The sequence below is a fragment of the Lytechinus variegatus genome, chromosome 4 (assembly GCF_018143015.1).
Source record: "Lytechinus variegatus isolate NC3 chromosome 4, Lvar_3.0, whole genome shotgun sequence".
In the NCBI taxonomy this organism is placed as follows: domain Eukaryota; kingdom Metazoa; phylum Echinodermata; class Echinoidea; order Temnopleuroida; family Toxopneustidae; genus Lytechinus; species Lytechinus variegatus.
In genome coordinates, this window is record NC_054743.1 from 611,598 (window position 1) to 619,676 (window position 8,079).

At 39.2% G+C, this 8,079-nt stretch overlaps 2 pseudogenes; both read right to left on the reverse strand.

Moving 5' to 3' along the window:
- Positions 1–796: 796 nt before the first annotated feature.
- Positions 797–4,984, reverse strand: LOC121413185 (annotated as a pseudogene).
- A 292-nt stretch (positions 4,985–5,276) lies between these two features.
- LOC121413184 lies at positions 5,277–7,809 on the reverse strand (annotated as a pseudogene).
- Positions 7,810–8,079: the final 270 nt, after the last annotated feature.

Genomic DNA, 8,079 nt, shown 5'->3' on the forward strand with positions numbered 1-8,079 from the left:
TATAAGATTAAGATTAGGAGTGAAGTTAATATGATATTCGATGGACGTCTAAGTCTTGAAGTCAGTCAGTCTATCTGGATGAGTGTGGGTCTAGTATTCTATCGTTGGTGTTCTCTATATTCTAATCATCAAGAAGTCTTATTTATATCCTTAGTTTTGGGGGTGTGACTATTTAAGGTGGGAGTGATCTAAACTTGATCTGATTGGTCTACAGCTCACTGTCTATCAAACTTTCTCTGGTATCAAGGGTGTGGTGATGCTCTGTGCAAGTGACTGGGGCTGGAGTGTGAGTCATACTTCTTCCATGAAGTTAGCTGACGTCACTGAGGGTTGGTCTCTTTATGGTCAAGGCTTAGCAGTTAAATGGTATTGGGGGTTTGGGATTCTTAGATGACATTGGGGGAGTTTGTAAACAAGTGAGGGTGAATGACTGAAAGGATAACAGGAAGTTATATTCATACTACATAACATCCCCTTTCTTTGGAAAATGAGGCTCCTCTCCTCATTTGGGAAACGAATTGTATACAAATAGATTACAAAGGATATTTTGAAAAGTGAGTGAAACCAGAATAGTGTTTCTCAATTGTCCACTGTACTTCACTCTCTCTCACACGTACTATTTATACTAAGAGGATTAAATTCATACTACATCTTAACTAATTTCAACTTAAAGTAAAGGTATAACTAACACATCGAACACATTCACAAAAAAAATATTGAAATAAAGTAAATTAATCAACTGATCAACCAATAATGATACTATATACATTAACTCGTGCAGACTTATGCACTTTGAAACAATAAGCAAATATTATTAAATCAATGTTAATTACATAGTACAAACTCCTTCAATCTAATGAAGAATACAGATCAATTTCACTCTAACTATAACACTAAATTAGTTCAAGCAATAACAGTAATAACAAGAAAAAAATTGTATGCTATATAAATCTTAGCATCTGATCAACATGATAATTAGCGGAAAGTTAACAGGTGCGCTCTAGAATTGACAGTTCTCTATGTTAGGAAGGCCCATTATGTACTTCATTCAAATGAAGCAATCAACATAGAATTCAATCATTACCATCATTCCTATCCTGTTGGAGAATATCTTTCCTTACTCATGTTATAAAAGAACAAAATAAACAAGTACTTTCAAACTTGATAGATATCATCATTATGACAAGTATAAATTCAAACTTATCTTGGTAATCAACCTTGCGATGATAAATATTTGTTCAATAAAATATATATCGTTCTAAACTTAATTAAACACGAAGTCAACAATATTATTTAATCACATACAACATTAAACATTAAGAAATTACTATTTACATCAAATACAATTGTCTGAAAAATCTCTGTGGAGTACCTGTCACAGGAATAATTCTTTCAGTAAGTATCTGTTTGATCAATGTCTCAGTGTCTTTGTACATTCCAACGTTCCACCAAAACCTAATTTCTGTGGGTTTATCGTCACATACTTTATCATATGACGTCAGGATCTGTAATTGTCCATCCTTGAATCGTCCTCTGTGTATTTTCATGTGTCCATTATTGGGGGAAGTCATAAGGAGGTCAAGTTGCCTATCTAGGTCTGGTTTTGTTAGAGGGGTGGGTGAAGCTAATCCATTATTTTCTGTCATGGCATGCAAATAGTCTGATGTATCAACTGAGTTAGTCATCTGGGAACATTCTACTGGTGTAACATGGAATTCGGGCAATTTTTCATCATTTTCATCGATGAAGTTTAATGTGTTTATGCACCCTTGTTCCTTGTCAGTAGTATTTCTTCCTAATGCCTCTCTCAGTTTCTGAATATGTGTGATATTTTTCTTATTATTGGAAGCTCTCATGAAGCAGGGTTTGAGTCTGTTGTAATTGAAGATGTCCCGGAGGATTTCTCCTTTCATTGTGGCAAGAATATAATGGGTTCTATCAATTACATCATGAACTACTAAAGGTCCTACCCATTCTGCTGCAATTTTCTTTGAATTTGCAGTCAAAGAAGATGATGTCGGTTTGTAAAGATAAACAAGCTGACCAGTGGAGTAGATTGGGGTCTTATCCAATTTGTTTGAGATCTTTGTGTTTTGTTTCTCTTGCTGTTTTCTCTGTAATGACAGCATTGTGTTGGACAATTGATCAAATTTCTTTTTGAGATGCTCTGCATACTCATCATAAGAAGATGAAAGACCAGACATTGGGTTGAAAGATGGGCTGTGGTTTCCAAGATGAGGGGAAGAGAAAGAGTTGTATGCATAACATGTTGTAGAAATGAATCTCACCCAATCGGTGCCAAATTGATTGAGGTTAACTTTCAGAAAGTTCGAAAGGGTCTGAATGTGTCTCTCTGTGTGTAGACTCCCATGATTTTCTACACTTATCACCTTGCGGTCAATGTTCAGAGTTGTACATAATGCAGTAAGTAGCTTACCTGTAAGGGAAGCCGCTGCATCAGTCACAAGACATGATGGTGGTCCAAAAATACAAATGACTTTTTGGATGAGTGCCTCGCAAATTGTCTCAGCATCAAGCGACTTTAGAGGCGCGCAAATTACAAACCTTGTAATTTCATCGCAGATAACCATCAAATGTCTAAATCCAGTACATGAGGTCGGCATTGTCTTAAAGTCGAGACTAATGCGGCCAAATGGTCTGTACGAGTCCGGTACCCTAGTATGAAATGGTCTAGTCTTATCAGGCTTGCCACGGAATTGTTGGCAACGTAAGCAAGCTTTAACGTAATTGTTAATTCGTTCAAACATATTTGGCATGAAGAAGTTGCGTCTTATTGTCAAATATGTACGCTGGGTCACTTGGTGATTACTAAGCAGGTTGTCATGGTACTGGGATATGATAGTGTCAGTCAGAGTCTCAGGTATAGCAAGTTGCAGTCTGAAGTCATCATCTTTCGTAAAGAAAAGTCTGAATAGTACACCATCACAAAGGATGTACTCTTCTGCCTTTAATTTGACTGTCTTTGCCGCCTTCTTATCACTTGGTAATATGTCATGGGCAAGATAGTCATAGACAGGTTTAAAGAATGGTGAGGTTTCTTGTTCTGTTTTCAGTTTTCTCAAATCAACAGGTAGATTGTAGTCCCTAATTATCTTTCTCTTTATCAACTCAGTGATCTTGTCTAGTTCTTGCTGCTTTGGAATGTGTTTAGCCTTAATGTTGTTTACCTCTGAGGTCAGCGGTCTCGAGGGGGTATACAGTTCACTGGGTACTTCACGATAATGGTCATTAACTGTGTCGTTACGTCTGTCAACAAGTCTGGGCTCTGTGTTTGGGACAGGTGGGGTGTGTCTGGGATGAGGAAAAGTTTGGTCATGATTCTGTGAATGGGAAGGCTGGTAATCATGTTGTGGGCGTACAGGAGGTGTGTCCTGTCTTGGGGGTCCGTGAGTGGTAGATGGTCTGGGATGTAGAGATGGGGTTTTGTTTTGGTTTGGTTTGTCGGCTCGCTTCTGTGTAGGGAGATTGGCACTTGGAGGGGTTTGTTCACACTTGTTTCTTGGAATGGATTTCAGGAATGGGAATACCCATTTTCTTTGCATAGGCTCGAGTAACTACACGATCGGCTTGTTGGGTTGGGTTTAGGGGGTTTAAAGTGATTGGTTAACATTGGTTTGACTTTTAAAAAATCTCAGCTAGAAGGTCACACTTGTCACCTGTGCCTGTGATATATTCCAAAAATGAAGCCCAGAAAAAATTGAGTTCGAAAATGATTGTTTAGTGCTTCAAAAATTGAAATTTAAAGCGACCGGAAACATCATCTTAATTTCATCCCATACACTTATGTGTACAATTTAGGTGTCTATAAGACGCCTATTTACAAAATCTGGGTTTGCCTTGTAGTTTTAGCTCTTTATTCTCAATAATGGTTGTTTTCAGGGTTTATTAGTTCTAATACATGCACTTGTACGCATGTTTCATCTTGGTTTTAGAATTTTTTAAATCAGCTGCTCACAAAGTTAAACAATACCTTTAAGGTGTTCATGTTAATCAAATCGGTCTCATCAAACAAACAATAAGCAATTGGGATTACTCTATCTATTTCTGACTCACCAGTGGTTGGTGCTCTAGAAAGAAAGTCTGCTAATACTAAATCAGTACCTTTCTTATATCCTATCTTGAATGAGTATTGGGATAATTTCAGGATCAATTTCTCTAATCTGTTTGTACATGGGGCTTCCTTAGACTTGAGAATTTGAACTATCGAACTGTGGTCAACGAATGCATCAAATTCACATTCGTTTACCAAATGCTTAAAGGCTGTGACGTTGATCAACAATCCAAACAATTCCAATTCTGTCACACTATAACGTTTACATGCGTCTGGGAGTACTTTGGAATAATATCCGATTATTTGTTCTTTTCCGTTGATAACCTGGGTTAGGTATGAACCTGTCGCAGTTCGCGATGTATCACTGTAAATCGAAAATCGTCCAGTTGAATGGGGCATGTGTAAGATGGGTGGATTAGTCATTAGTTGTTTAATCTTATTAAAGGCATTCTCATGTTCATCGGTCCAATGGAATTTATTCTTCTTTCTAGTTAGTTGATGAAGGGGCTTTAGGATAGTCTGTGTGTTGGGGAAAAATCCTGCTACATAATTAACTGCTCCAACAAATCGTCTGACTTGTCTTGGAGTTTTGGGCCTAGCTAGATTTGCAATCGCTTTGCATCTATCTGTCATTGGTTTGAAACATGCTTCTCCCTGAGGAGTAATCATGATTCTGTGTCCCATGTATTCTACGTCATTCCTAAAAAGTTTACACTTCTTGGGGCTTACTTTAAGTCCATTACTTGATAGGGCTTCTAATACATTGGTCAAATGGGTCTTGTGGGATTCTTTGTCAGGGCTGAAGAGGATGATGTCGTCATGATGGGCAATACAAAAGTTTCTAGAATTGGGTATGGTGGCCAATATTTCATCAATTCTTGCCTGGAAAATGGCAGGGGATACGTTTAGTCCTTGGGCTGGTCGTTTGTAGTAGTAATGCTTTCCTCCATGATAGGAAGCGATGCCTGTGTACTTTTGAGCGGATTTTGAGAGGGGGATGCAATGAAATGCAGATTTCAGATCTATTACACTTAGTACTTTTGTGTTAGCATTGCCGATTCTTTTGAGAGTTTCCGAAAATAGTGGGAAAGGGTGATTTCTTCTTTTGATACGTGAATTCAGGAATCTAAAGTCTGTAACAACCCTCTTTTCAGATGTGTTCTTCTTTGATAGGAGAAGAACTGGAGATGTGTATGGTTGATGTCAGAAATTGTCCATTGCCTAATTTGAATCTAACTGGGGATACTTTGGTTGGTGTCAATTTAGAGAGATAGGGAGAGGATTTCAATAGTCGTCCGGATATAATGGATTTGGATGCACCACTGTCAAAAAGAATTAATGCAGTTGTCCTATCAGGTAGTCGTCCCTTAGTAAAGTTGCGTTCCGTTAATTGTAACTCAACTTCGTCAATCCCTAAATGAGTAGAAGTCATGTCATTGTCAGGCCTATTCTTAGTCGGGGAGAAAGAACAATGAGCGCTATTGGCTCTCTCCCGTCTTAAAAATCCTGTGGGCGTGGTTGATGTTGGGGTTGTTGGTAGTGGGGCTGTTGCTGTTGTGGGAAGTATTGATGGCTAGTATAGTAACCGTATGCAGGGGCATAGTAGTCATTATAGTCAGGGAAGGGGGGTGGTGGGGTCGTCATGTCCCTAAGTCTTTTTCGACATTCTCGCCAAATATGGCCAGGAATGCCACAGTAGTTGCATGTAAGTCTGCGTGTTGGCGGTCGGTTTGTCCGTCCGTCCGATCGATAGGGGCTCCTACCGCGTCTGTTTTGCATGTCATTGCGCCTGTCGTCTCGTCTATCGTGACTGGTGTCACGTCGTCTTTCGCTGCTTACGCTGCGACTAGCACTACGACTAGCACTGCGTTGTCGTGGGGTTGGGGGTCGTTGGGTGGGGGATTTTGGCCTTTTATCATTGTCTCTGTCTGTCTTGAGGTTTAAGTAATGTATTTGCTCCTTCAATTGATCTATTTCCTCTTGAGCAGAGAAAGATAACTCCTTGGTCGGCTTAGTATGTCTATGGTTGAGGTCTAGAAAAAGTTGGGCTTTCGCCGCTATTTCTTCTGAGGTCAGGTCGGGGGCGGTCATAAGTATGGTCGCGCGGCAGTCTGACGGCAAAGAATCCAACAACTTATGCCTAATCTGGGTTTCCCCATAGTCTATGTAGGCTGCTGTTGTTCTCAACCTTTGCAAGTACGCGTCTGCGCTCTCGTTATTTGTCATAGTCATATTTTTAAAGTCTGTCACATGGCTATATGACGATTTAGCAGGACTAAACCGTCTTATGAACCCATCCTTCAGGTCGCTATATGTATTGAATTGAAGTCCGTCAATCCAAAGTCGCGCCTGCCCTTGTAAAGTCCGTCTAAACGTTCGCAGTATTGTCTGGAAATGGTCGGGGTCGGCTTTGTCAATGTCATGCGCATCTAGATAGTCGTCGAAAGTCAAGAAGTGCGCAGTCTAGTTGTCCCTATCAAGTTTATCACCCGAGAAACGGGATGGTAGAAAGTCAGTTTGTCGTAGGGTTTGTCGGGAGGTGTTGGTTGAAGTCATGATTATATAGGGTAATTAATGAAAGTGATAAAATCAAATTCGGTTATCAGAATTGAACCGTAAAATATAAAATATTGATAAACTTCTAATTAACAATAATCCTGACAGTTAAATTACTATCTAATCACGATTCGGCAAAAACGAACAGAAAGCGTTGCAAAATTACTTGTTGCTGGGCAAATAAACAATCTGAAAACTCAATCTCTCACTCACTCTCTTTCACCAGTGGAACAATAAGAGAAATGGTTTCACTTACCGAAATATGTCTTCCAAAATTAATTAAACAATGCACAATTCAGCGAAAGAGTCAGAGTCATTTATTTAGTTAATTAAGGGTTAAGTTGATAGTCACTCGATGCGATGGCAATCGTCGGTGTAGGTGTCTTCGTTTCAGGCTTGAAATCGTCGTTGTCTTTGTAGTATGCTCTTTCCTTCCGTCTGTATCCTCCGTCTGAGTCTTCCGTCTGCTCTATCCGTCTGTTCTGTCCGTCTGATCTATCCGTCTGTATGCTTAAATTTCTTCTGTTCTTCCTTTTTTTTCGACTCGAGTTTATGTTGAGTTTATGTTGCTGTAGTTTGAAGTAGTCTGCTCACAGATTCAATTTTAAAATATGATGTGTCCAGTTCGTTTGCAAATTTTGTAGCTGGTTGGCAAAGTTGTAAGCTTTTTGGCTCTGCAATTTGTTAATCCTGCACTTTTGAAGTATTTTATTAAAGCCGGTTCTCCACCATGTTGTGTTAGGGATGGGATCGGTGATTATTGAAGGCGTAATGAAGAAACTTTGCAGAAAGTTATACAGTTCAAATCACTAGGTATTTAATCATCAGTTGCAGTTGACAGTTCACAATTTGAAGTACATGAAGATTCAGATATAACAGGAGACGATGAATATAATAGTTTCGAAGTATAAGATTAAGATTAGGAGTGAAGTTAATATAATATTCGATGGACGTCTAAGTCTTGAAGTCAGTCAGTCTATCTGGATGAGTGTGGGTCTAGTATTCTATCGTTGGTGTTCTCTATATTCTAATCATCAAGAAGTCTTATTTATATCCTTAGTTTTGGGGGTGTGACTATTTAAGGTGGGAGTGATCTAAACTTGATCTGATTGGTCTACAGCTCACTGTCTATCAAACTTTCTCTGGTATCAAGGGTGTGGTGATGCTCTGTGCAAGTGACTGGGGCTGGAGTGTGAGTCATACTTCTTCCATGAAGTTAGCTGACGTCACTGAGGGTTGGTCTCTTTATGGTCAAGGCTTAGCAGTTAAATGGTATTGGGGGTTTGGGATTCTTAGATGACATTGGGGGAGTTTGTAAACAAGTGAGGGTGAATGACTGAAAGGATAACAGGAAGTTATATTCATACTACATAACAATACTACATAACAATAGCGATATATCTTGTCAAGTCGATATGTCTGCATGGCGAGATATGAAGTGTACATGTCCC